This window comes from Mytilus trossulus, unplaced genomic scaffold (assembly GCF_036588685.1).
Source record: "Mytilus trossulus isolate FHL-02 unplaced genomic scaffold, PNRI_Mtr1.1.1.hap1 h1tg000234l__unscaffolded, whole genome shotgun sequence".
Classification (NCBI taxonomy): domain Eukaryota; kingdom Metazoa; phylum Mollusca; class Bivalvia; order Mytilida; family Mytilidae; genus Mytilus; species Mytilus trossulus.
This window is the reverse complement of record NW_026963315.1, coordinates 451,597-464,746: the sequence shown is the minus strand read 5'-3', so window position 1 is coordinate 464,746 and position 13,150 is coordinate 451,597. Positions and strand designations below refer to the sequence as shown.

Below are 13,150 nucleotides of genomic sequence, written 5' to 3'. Positions count from 1 at the left end.
AATAATAAAATTACATTATACATGTATATGTATTTATTTCCAAATTATTTACTTGACTTACTGTCAGGGTTCATGCCTGATCTGCTTAATTTAAAACAGTAACAAATATAACAGCCCAGTTTTTCCATAAGAGTAACATTTTCCTGAGCCATAAAAATTTAGAAGATTTATTTAAATTCATAAAATTATAACAATTGTTAGAAATGTCTTGAAAAAAATCGTTCCTTTGAATATCATAGAGAGCAGCCATACTAATAAAAAATGAAGCTCATCTTCAACTTTACCAGGTGAGCAATTAGAACAGTGCTACCAAATGTCAAAGTACAAATATTGTAAACGACATTATAAATACTGCAAGAGTCGTCACTTCGGCCGTGTTCACATTGACCTAAATTCGGTGTTGTGTTAGTGTAACTCACACGTAATCTAAACACAATTGCGTTCCCATCGATAAAACTCAGTACACACTTTACTGATGTAATCTCATTGCAATTTATACCATAAATCTCACTATAATACATAATATTAATACAATAACCAAATATATATTTGCCGACTGCCCAACGTAATCTAGAGATCACAAAGAAAGGGATGAAAAGAGCCCAAATTATAAACCAAGTTTTCTAGATACTGATAATCTCATATCTAAGGAATCAGCAATGTAACCATCTTTGCTTATATCTGATTTCCACCTTCCATGACGTTTAATACATCTCTCATTTACTTCTGACCTGGCTGCTGCAGAAGCACCACCAGAACGTAAAGAATGCAAACCTAGGTTCAAGTCAGGAGCTACAGTCTTTAATCTACGTACAATATTCTCTTTTGTGGCTGTATAGCTTAACTTCTTATTCTTATATATCAACTTAGCTAACCCCTTAGACCTAAAAATCGGTCGAAATATAAAATAATCCGAATTAACATCCAAACTAGCAAGTGAAATGTATCGCTTATACATAACAACTGGACATGCCAAAGTGTTACCCCTAGAAATAAGTATCTCGTTACCTTGTCTGTATTGATCGGTCTTGGACCGGGGCAGAAAAATAGAAATATGATCATCAAAAATCTTAACATCCCTACATGTAATAGAACTTAATTCGTCAAAGCGCAAAAATCCAGCATAGCCTATCAAAATCATAGTCAAATCTCTAACAATAAGCAAGTCATTTTCAAATTCATTAATTTTACAGAGTTCAAGTATTATATCCGAGGTAACAGGGTCCTTCTTTACGACTGGTTTTCCATTTAATCTTTTACATGATTGAGCTAACGAATGAATGTAAGCGTTATTTGTAGGATCAACGTAACCATAAAGCTCATGTACCCACTTTAAAGCATAAATTATCGAATCTAAAGTACAAGGTGATGACTTCTTGTCAATCAATAAAGTTAAAAACAATGAAACATGAATCGGATCTGCTGGTAATTCTTTAAAACCATATCCTTGAGCAAAAGATCTCCAACGATTATAACTAGCAAAGTACTTTTTTGTAGTATTGTCACTTTTAGACTGGATAAGATAAACCGACATCTTTTCTGCTAATTTTCCAAGTTCAACCGAACATCCTACAGTACTCTTCTCTACAATCTCCACAACATGTTGCCTCAGTCCTAAGCCTGAAAATCGCAAATATGGATCATTAGAACATAATATTTAAAGCTATCAACCTAAATTTAAGTGGCCATTTCCCGAAAATGCCGTTTTTACCGGCACCCTTCACTATAACTTTGTCATTTGTAAGATAAATAGCGTCTGAAACAAAACTCTTAAAACTTTCTTGTGCACAAAGTAAAGGCCAAAATGCCGCCGATTTCCATTCTGGTATAACCAAAATACCATTAGCACGCTCATTGCACATTTTGTTTACTGTTTTTGCAATCAAAGAAGGTGGGGGTACCAACCAATTGTTGTCATTTCCCCAATATTGACTAAAACTGTCAACTGCTTCAGTTCCTGGGCACCATATAACTGAATTGAAACGCGAACAATGTGTATTGTAATGAGTGGCAAATCGGTCTATGCTACACGGACCCCAAATATAGTTTAAGAAACTGAATGTTTCATCGTTTAAAGACCAGTCATCGTGATCTGTATAACGACTAAGTTGATCTGCATACACATTCTGAGCCCGAGGGACCCAGCGAGTCTGAATATTAATGTTTTTCTGTTCACAAGATTCTAAAATATTAATCGCAGTTTTTTGTAGTGACAAATTTCTGCTCCCCACCGTCAAAATACGTGCGACATTTTGATTGTCACTGTTGACTCGAACTAATTTGTTCTCCAACAACGAATCTTGAGTATACAAAACTCTCTTGACGCATTCAAGTTCACGCCAAGTTGAACTCTCAAAAGGTTCATTACCTACCCAGTTACCGAATACTTCGGTACGATCATAAGTGGAACAAAAACCACCAAAGCCTACATCTGAGGCATCACAAAACAAATCGACATCAAAATTGTCGTGAAAATTAACTGTGCTTATATTCACACCTTTACTATTCCTTGCTCTGCAAGAAACTCTCCAAAATTCTAACTCATCAATAGCTTCTGGTGTAATTTTTACAGATGCCTCCCAGCTTGCTCTACCGTTAACACAAGCATATAAAAATCTTGTTCTCAATCTCACGAGATCACCAAATACTATTTGCATTGATATGAGTTGACCGACTATGCCCGCTAAAATTCGAGCCTTTAACAAAACTTTACCTCTCCCAATCTCGGAAAGTATATAGTTTACAGTTTGCTCTGCTTTATCTATTCTCTCAGGACTGACGAATATTCTACCAGTTTCAGTATTCCAAATGAAACCTAACCATTTCAATTTTTGGCATGGATCCCAAACACATTTTTCATGTGCAATAAGAAAACCTAGCTTTTGAAGGTGAAATTTTACAAACTGACTACTTTTTTGACAAGATTCAAAATCTTTACCACCTCCCAAACCATCATCTAAAAACATAATAATTTGTTCGCCTTTAGATCTGAAATACTTTACAACTTCTCTGAGAACTTTGGTAAATATGTAACCAGCAGTAGCCAATCCAAATGGCAAGACATTAAAAACGAAATATCTGTTTGCACCATTTATCTCCCATGCAAAACCTAAATATTCTCTGTGCAATTCAACAATCTCAATATGGTGATAAGCACTTTTTAAATCATAGCCATATAGAAAATCATGTTGGTGAAAAATTTCCCTTGCTAACTTTGTGTCTTCATATTTAAATCTAAATTTAAATAAATGAGGATTGATGTGTCTACAATCCAATACCAACCTGGGTTTGCTCGATTTATTAAAAGCAACGGTCAAAGGATTAACTACACAAGGTATATCATTCACTTCTGATATACAACCTTTTGACAGCAAAGTTTCAATTTCTGACTTAACAAAACTTGCGTTATCAAGAGATGATCTGTTATTTCTAATAATTTTATGATCTGGTTCTGTTTTGAAAGGTATCTTATACCCGTTTTGTATAACATCAATTATATGTGTATTACCTGTGATTAATCTCCATTCATCGATAGCATTTTTCAATCTACCTACTGGACTAACCGGTTTTTCCACATAAGTAACAAGATCAACTTTTTGTAAACAATCAATTGTTATTGAAACCTTCTCATTGGCGTTTCTAATTTTGGAATTATTGCAATAAAAATTATCATCTGAGCTACAAAATAAGCTTGAACTATCTAAGTTTGATAAATATAAAGAATTACTTATCTTTTGTTTTCTATCAGGACAATTATCTGCCCAGTGCCCCCTTTTTCCACAATTGAAACACTTTCCAGGCTTGAAAGAATCATCTTTATCTGCATTCCTGGCATAAGGAACTTGTCTGGGTTTGATGCTTTTCTTGGTTTTCTCTGCTTTACTCTTGCGCTCTGCTCTAGACTGAGCTCTTAACATTTTTCTCTCATCTTCGGAGTCTTCTGCTATTGGATTGGCAACATACTCATTAACCACTTTCCAACCGAGTTGAGAAGAATCTGCAAGTTTAATTAACTTTTGTCTCTCTTGCACAATGTCAATACCTTCTGAAATCCTGGATTTAGCGTTCTGTACGGTCGCTCTGGTCAAATCATGAACTTCTAAGCTTGACTTCGCCTCTTTCAGCTTTGTTAGAACCTTCACACCATACTTGAATTGGTTTTCGTTGCCCTTCCTCTGAAAATTATAGTTATCGGTCAGAGTTTCCTCCATCTTGGCCATTTGAGTCTGCGAAATTTCTTGTTGACTTTCTTGTAAGGTGGTCTGCAAACTTGTCAGTTTACTGTCCATTATACCGTTTATACTGTTCAATAAATCCTGTTGAGATGTTGATATGGCATTGGAAACTTCTCTCGAAATGGCATTTCTTAAAGGGCTGCTCAACATATCGGTGTCCATCTTGACTGTATCAGTGTTGGGTAGAGAGTGATTACTCCACGGGATTATTTCCCGCTCATTTATTACATGTACATGTAAACATGTGATAATCACATGATTAATCAGACGGAACGTTAGTACAATAATTTTCCTCTATACTGCGAAACGCGGAAAATTATAAATGTTTACATGTAGTTTAAATCATGTTTTATCTACACACAGTCGATAGTCAATGTAGGCCTTGTGTACACAAAACTAGGCATTTAGGACATGAGTTTAACCTTGTATATATTTAAGGAGGAAACTATTTTGAAGTAAAATTGATATTTTTGATAATTATTAGTATAGTTCTTTACAGAAAATGTTGTCTAAATTTTACAGACTATTTATTTTTGTTAAAAAAAAATCACGTACTTTATTAACCCCTGATCAACTTGAAGACTCAAAGCAGAATCATTGCCGAACCCTTAAGGTAGCAACCAATTGATTTTCGGGGGGGGGGGGGGCTATTATAGTTGAGTCTAAAACATAAAGGCAAGGGGGTGGGGTGGTGAGCTATGGATTTTGTTTTGGAAACAAAAAAATGTTTTCAGTTTTTGGCCCTGAAAAAAAAAATGTTTGTTTCATCCTCAGCTGCCACTTTATATAATTCTAAAATTGATTTCGACTTGTCACCAAACCAAAAATCAATAGCCCACGCCCCTCTATCCCCCCCCCCCCCCTTTCTCTCCCCCCTCCTAAAAAAATGAAGAAAATAGTTGCTGCCTAATTCATTTGAAAAGGTCTTCCCGAATCGACTTGACGTACACAGAAATATTCGCCACTGGTCTTTACTCAAACAACGATTCACGCATAAATGCATGACTAAAAAAAGTGTGGGGTAAATGATATGTTTGTCTAGTATCTCAGATCCGTTAAATAACACTTAAAATCAATAAAAAAAACGTTACCCTATTCTTTTACCAAATACTCCTAGGAGAAGAAATACCACTTGAAACAAACAGAAAAGATAAAAATGCAGTGATCCCTAATATCTCAATCCTTTTTTTCAGCTGTAAGCACGCTGCTGCAGCTAACGTTTTCTAGTGCGTAATCGAGACATCTCTAGTATATTCAAACTACTGCAAATTATAAAAATGGCTTTCATAAAGTAGCAACCACTTAAATTAAAAAAGGGGGAGGGTTATTTTTTTTTTTATCTGAGTCAGTTTTTTTTTCGCGCGTACGGTTTTATTCCTTTTTTTCGATGCTAGTGATCAAATACATTTTTTTCAATATTTAACACTAAAATGTATGGGGAAACTCATGATTCAGAATATTTTTTTATCATCTGTATGACCATTTTTTTTTTTTTATCAAATTGGGGATCGGAATATTTCCATTCCCAGCCCCCACCCCCCTTTTGAAGTCAAATGTTTGTTCCCTTACCGCTAGAAAAATTGTCCAAAAATTTTGAGTTCAGTACTACGTAATGAACATTTAAATGACATATAGTTTACAAGTGGGAACAAATCTTATGTACAGGTAGCTAAACAAGGTGTATAGATGTGAACAAATGTAATGTGAAACCAGTGTACACTACACTAAACTAATTGTAAACATGTTTACTCTACACGGCGTTTGGTGTGAACACGGCCTATTTCAATCAAGACCATATCTAATATACCGAGAAAGACCAAATCTTACAGGATTGTATACTGAATCCGTGCACCATGCACTATTAGAAACAAATATGCTTCCATTCCTGTGTTTTAGAGAAATTGCTGCAAAGCTGATCAATAATTTGACAGAAAATGCCGGATGAGGTTATACTGCATACCAAATAACTTTTTTGTTTACGGAGAGGTATGAACATATATGTAACGGGATCTTAAAAGAGTTTGTTATTTTGTTTGTTATTTTGTTTGTTATTTCCCCTGTCCGGCTACTTAAACTTTATCCTAACTGGGTGCACAATCGCCTATATAGAAATCCAAATCTGTAATTTAACCCTACCAAACAAGACAAAGGTGAGGCCACCGCTACTGTCGTGTGTCAAATATTTCATGCATGCTTTATTGAATCTCCCATGTCTCCAATAAATGGAGACACTTTATTTTACACACACAATTACGTGCATATGCACTTGCTACTAATCTCATTTAAAGATCCCGAATACCCTCTGATGTTGTACGACGCACATATCAGCTATGTTTCCGTCCTCACAAAGATATCTTTGTTAATAATTAATGAGTCGTTTTGACCCACCATTTTATGAAATAGTCGTTTTTTTTATCATTTCTACTTGTACAACATGTTCAGCTCAAACAATAAATACAATCACCCCTTACACCCAAGCGTAAATTAACATAAACCTATATTAAAATCATTCATGTCCAGGACCAGTCCAGTATATCTTAGTATGATCCTTTGTAATTAATTTCAATTTGGAGCTAGTATGTCAAGGTATCATACACATTTCTTGTTGTGGAATATATTTTTCATAATTCATTTTGATATTTTGTTTTAAGAAATTCACGTTTGTATGCTTTTATTGTAATTATTGTGTGTGTGTGTATTTTCAGAATAGAAATCCAGATCTGGTCTGTGTCTCCACATCTATACGATGTGTCTCGGTTATGATCATGAAAACCTAGGCCTATCTCCATCAGGTGGACCTAGCCTGTATGTAACCTCTCTTGTAATATATAGAATGGTTCCAATTTGATTTCATTCATGGGGATACTTCCGAAACCATATCGGATTTCTTCTGCAAAATGTTCTGTACAGACCTATATTTTTTAAAAGTTGGAAAAAGGAAAGGTTGTGCTGCAAAATTACCACCTTCAATGTTTCTACTTTGTTAGTAGCGTTAGGATTTCTACTTTTAAAATAAATCATCGGGAAACGTTGTGCATCAGACTTAGTTACAAATTCCCTGCAAACAGACAACTAAATAGTCAGTGAAATTAAGGTTCTTGAGGCAGAAAAAACAATACTATCTTGTGAAAAGTTAAGATAGGGCCTATAGCCAAAAAAAAGCAACACATTTTATTGATTTCTATTAAAACGAGCTTTCTATATACCTTAATTTTTCATGATTGAGGTCGGGATACAAGAGAAAACGGTTGAGAGAGAGGAGAAAAGGGACAAAAGAAAGGTTAAAGGTGGCTGGAGAAAGGAACTGGATGCTCTTAAGAGCCTGTGTCGCTCACCTTGGTCTAGTATGTGCATATTAAACAAAGGAAACAGATGGATTCATGACAGAATTGTGTTTTGGTGACGGTGATGTGTTTGTAGATCCTACTTTACTGATCATTCTTGCTACTTACAATTTTCTCAATCTGTAATGAACTTAGCCCTCTAGTTACAGAGGAAAACATTTTATAAAAACTTACCAAATTAATGAAAATTGTTAAAAATTGACTATAAAGGGCAATAACTCCTTAACGGGTCAACTGACCATTTTGTTCATGTTTAACTTATTTGTATATCTTAATTTGCTGAACATTATTGCTACTTACAGTTTATCTCTATCTATAATAGTATTCAAGATAATAACCAAAACCGGCTAAATTTCTTTGAAAATTACCAATTGGGGGACAGCAACCCAACAACCAGTTGTCCAATTCATCTGAAAATTTCAGGGCAGATAGATATTTACTAGATTAACAAGTTAACCCTTGAAAATGTGCTTTAAATGCTTTGGTTTTAGAGTTATAAGCCAAAAACTGCATTTTACCCCTATGTTCTATTTTAGCCGTGTTGGCCATATTGGTTGGATGGCCGGGTTATCGAACACATTTTTAAACACGATACCCCAAAGATGATTTTGACTAAGTTTTGAATAATTTGGCCCAATAGTTTCAGAGGAGAAGATTTTTGTAAAAGATTACTAAGATTTGCGAAAAATGGTTAAAAAATTACTATAAAGGGCAATAACTCCTAAAGGGGTCAACTGACCATTTTAGTCAGGTTGACTTATTTGTAAATCTTACTTTGCTGAACATTAAGCTATTTACAGTTTATCTCTATCTACAACAATATCAAGATAATTACCAAGAAGAGTAAAATTTCCTTAAAATTCAGGGGCAGCAATCCAACAACGGGTTGTCCGATTAATTTTAAATTCAGGGCAGATAGATCTTGGCCTGATTAACAATTTAATCCCATGTCAGATTTGCTCTAAATGCTTTGGTTTTTGAGTTATAAGCCAAAAACTGCATTTTACGCCTATGTTCTAATTTTGGCCATAGCGGCCATCTTGGTTGGTCTGACTGGTTACCGGACACAATTATTAAACTGGATATCCCAATGATGATTGTGGCAAAGTTTGGTTAAATTTGACCCAGTAGTTGCAGCGGAGAAGATTTTTGTAAAAGTTAACAACGACGGACACCAAGTGATGAGAAAAGCTCACTTAAAGGTACCCCCTGGCCACCCCTCATATGAGTATATAATATATACATGGTAAACATGTAAAACAGAAATTGATTACCCCTCTCAGTTCCCTGCTTATCACATGAACTGAATAAATTATGTGGATTTTAACACCTGGGGAAGATATAGTATATGTATAGACATATTGCGTTTGAACGTCATCAAATTGTAAATGTTTTATATATTCCCATTACATTGTTAGGCAATCTATATTTTAGTATGTGTATGTGTATTGGCATTTATGTCCTGATCAATACCTTGTATATATACTCATTAAATATATATTAGAAATATACACGTCATGCTTAAAAACAATTATTATCGTGGTAAGTCTTAAGTTCAAAGGGCACAAACCGAAACTATACTGACTACGTCGGAAAAAAACCTACAATATATAGTTAGTGACCATATTTTCAGGACACAGCGAATGACTTAAATTCAGTTCAGGAAAGGTTTTCATTACTAGACACCTCAGCTAAACAAATCCAGCTCTTAACACACGTATGCATAACGCTCATACTCAGATACTGTCAGCCCATTTATCACCTTTTGCTTCAAATCGCCACACACGAATATTTTCAACTGCTTACAAAAAAAATATAGGTAACAGTTTCCAGTTACTTCAACATTTGGTGTATATTTTCTTTAAAAAATCCCGAAAGGCCCTTTTATGTATTAAATTTATACAAGATTATGTCTAACACCCCGTATACCTAATCATATTCTATAATAGGACAAACTTAACTATCACATGTGTTTACAGAAACGTCGAAACCATTTTTTTGAAACTTCTATTCATATTTTACACTTGAATATTACAAGCTCTTACAATGTAGTTCTACTTGCTGAAGATGCAACGGTTTTTGTTGTGAGACTTAACTCTGAATATACATTTAAACCGAAACCAAGATATGTAAAATAAATAGAAAACTAGAAACCATTAGATCATGACAGTAAAATATTATATCAGATCTGGATACAGAAGGGGTCGACAAAAATATGCAACATTATATATAATCTTATTTGTATTACGTGATTTTTATTGATTTTCATACAAGTGTCTTACTAACACCATATGTATACCAAATGTATAAAGCATAACACAGGTGTTATTTATCACAAAGCTTGGCAGCGCTGATCACTTTGAGAAATTAAAATTAAGCACTCAAATCAACTATCAATCATTGATCAAGATATGCTTGCTTAACACCCAGTGGCAAATTTTTCATACAAATTTATATATAGTTATTTCATTTAAATGATTGGATTTACTATTACGAATATTTGTCAAATCGCTGAATTATTTCATGATTACCAGCATATTCAAAGGAACCGTACTGAAAGTGAAACTTGTGTACTTTGGACCCGAGTGGATTGAAATCAACCCGTGTAATCATCCATTGGTGTCCAGACTCTGAATTTATTGAATCTTGACATATGGTATAGATAATCAATTATGGAAAAAAGAAAATATTTCAATTGAAATGAAGGTTGTCTTGAATGTCTTATTTGATTGTGTGGTTCGTTCTCTAACGTTTCGTGTGCTGCTTCGATGGTGTATCTGATTTATTCACAAAACTATTCAAGGAATTTATAATACATTCAAACAATGTTGTATATCATCACTCAGTTTTATCTGAAAATAAAAAAAAGCGATGTTTTCAATCTTCAATTTTAATATTCTGTTATTGATTTATTTACGTAGATACATGTACTAAGGATTTGATAATATTCAAAATATTTAAGAGTATTAATTGTAGCTACACAAAGCTTACCTTCTTTTCTATCGATCGTTCCTACACAAAAAAATATATGTACATACAACGTATATATATATATAAGTATAAATGTAGATCATCAATCAATGACATACACCGTTTAAAGGCCTCGATATATCGATCAGAGGATTGCTTTACTTTCGTTTTTTCATATGAAGCAGAATATAGAAAAACTGTTGTCTGAGTGTACACATTTTTATTTTTTAAAGTATTCTAATAAACCTGACTTAAAAAGACTGTAATACCGCCAGTGTAATCTATCGGTCCCAAGCCTTGATAGAAGAAGAGGCTGAACAATTTTTATTTTAATCGTATATTTTATTGTTGGCGTAATTGATTCTATGTATTTTCAAAACAAGTTTAGTAAACGAAACGTAGCATTTATGAAAAAGAAGTTGTGGGGCAAAAGGAGGCCTTTTTTTGGGTCACAAATAGATTACCCTCCTACAAGGTAACACTTGTCGATCTTAAGGGTGTACACTTTGTAAATTAAAACAGATATAATTCAATATTATTTTGCGATTGTAAATAGTGTTTACATATGTTTGATTGGATCTCAAATGTGAAGTTACTAATTTTGTAGATGCTATACAGTTCACTTTTTATTATTCCGCCTATATATATACATTTACAAAATAAGATAAGATGAACAAACATACGCAGCATTTTGTTTTACAAAATTATAGAGTATTGTTTTCAACGGTGTGTGTATGAATAATAAACTGTCATGCTGTCCACACTGGCCCTTTATCAAATCTTTAAAGTATGTTGAACTGAATCGCTATTTATTCATGTTTTTTATTTATTTTTATAGTTTAAATGCAAAAACAAAATTGTTGATCAAATGCAAACACTTCAAAAAGATGTATTCGTAATTAGTATTGAAATAAGTGAAGGTTTGCATATAACTAAAACATAAATAATGATTCAAAGTTTATAGTATGTATTTAAAAATATTAAAACATGAGTAAATTATTACAATCTTACATTTTAAACTCTGGTATTGAGCGTGTCTGATAAACCCATGTATATAGAGATGTATTCGCAATTAGTATTGAAATAAGTGAAGGTATGCATATAACTAAAACATAAATAATGATTCAAAGTTTATAGTAGCATGTATTTAAAAATATTAAAACATGAGTAAATTATTACAATCTTACATTTTAAACTCTGGTATTGAGCGTGTCTAATAAACCCATGTATATAGAGTGTCATGTTGTATATAAATAATCCTTAAAATATCTATAAAAAATGGTTTCATATGTGATCTGCTGCATGGCTAAATTTCTATTTCTGACAATCCTATTTACCCTCATTTTCCAGTGGCAGCATATATTCATTCCGCTAAACTACCCCTATTACAGGACCTAACTATTGTATTAAATGTTAATGATAAATCGTCGTGGATATGTTTGAAATATTAGCCACTGGACGTAAAGCAATTACTAACAGTCAGGTTACAAGGAAGTAATTATTTACATAGGCGATAATGGTAGCCATATTTGTTCCTGCCTTTTCACTATCAAAGATCCATTGAAAAAAAATCGAATTCTGAATTACCAACACCTTTGGGTGTAATTGCAATGGTCAAACACATATTTTGTGTTAGAAAAATGGCATTTTTAATGGTACTCATGATCAACGGTTCCGGAGTTTTCGAAATATTACGAATGAAGAACAGCCCTTGCTTAATTTGGCATAGACAATGTTGCTTGTCTTAGAGAGTTTTCTCTAAATTTTTCGCTATTTCTACACTAACGGCCAACACCCATTTCTCACTATTTCAATTTTAATTTCTAATTACCAAAGCATCAGAAAAAAATTTACTTCTATATTATCTTGAGTTTAGAATCTAGGTGGCGCCAGTCATCTTCATTTAATTCCTTTTATTTTAACCATTAGTCAATCGCTAATGATTTGCATCATAAGTTATTGAAACTCATTTAAGGGGAGAATACTCTAGCTATATACTTAAAGCATAAATTAGATACATACAATTTGACTTAATTCCCCTTGTACGGTCAGTTCGATAGTGCGTTGATGTGTATATAAATTGCAACGTCTTTCTATTTCTGCTCCTGCATTGCCTGTGTCATGTGGGTTGTATACCATAGTTAAAGTATGGGAGTGGATGCAAGAGGATTAACAGAAATGTGTTATTCCATCCTTGTCGACATAAAAATGTAACAGTTGTTCAAAAGTGTAAAAATTTAATTGTGTACTAGTTTTTGATTACATGTATGACATTATCCATTCTTGTATATCTATTTGACTTTTCAGGCTGGATCTCTGTAATTGTTCACTAGCTCGAAAAGTATGTTACCGTATGATGTGAATATGTGTTTGTTTTAGTTATATCTCATTATTTTTAGCTACATTATTATTAGCTACAATGTAGCTTTAATCTATCATTGATTAGTTTTAATTTCCGATGTTTTAAATTTTCAGTTTCCGCGTTCATTTTTATTAATTGTTAATTTTGAGGAAACAATTGCCAATAGCTAACATAACTTCACAGATAAAGCAATTCAACGTAAGGTAGGAATTATACAAACTTGCATTCTATATTTTTCT

General features: G+C 33.4%; 1 protein-coding gene across 1 annotated transcript in view; it reads right to left on the bottom strand.

Annotated features, from left to right (window-relative positions):
• Positions 1–10,631, bottom strand: part of LOC134701319 (uncharacterized) — a 28,631-nt gene extending 18,000 nt beyond the window's left edge. Inside the window, exon 1 of the mRNA XM_063562454.1 lies at positions 10,571–10,631. The gene's annotated coding sequence lies outside the window, so the exon portion shown is untranslated. The remainder of the gene's footprint in view (positions 1–10,570) is intronic.
• Between the last annotated feature and the right edge of the window lie 2,519 nt (positions 10,632–13,150).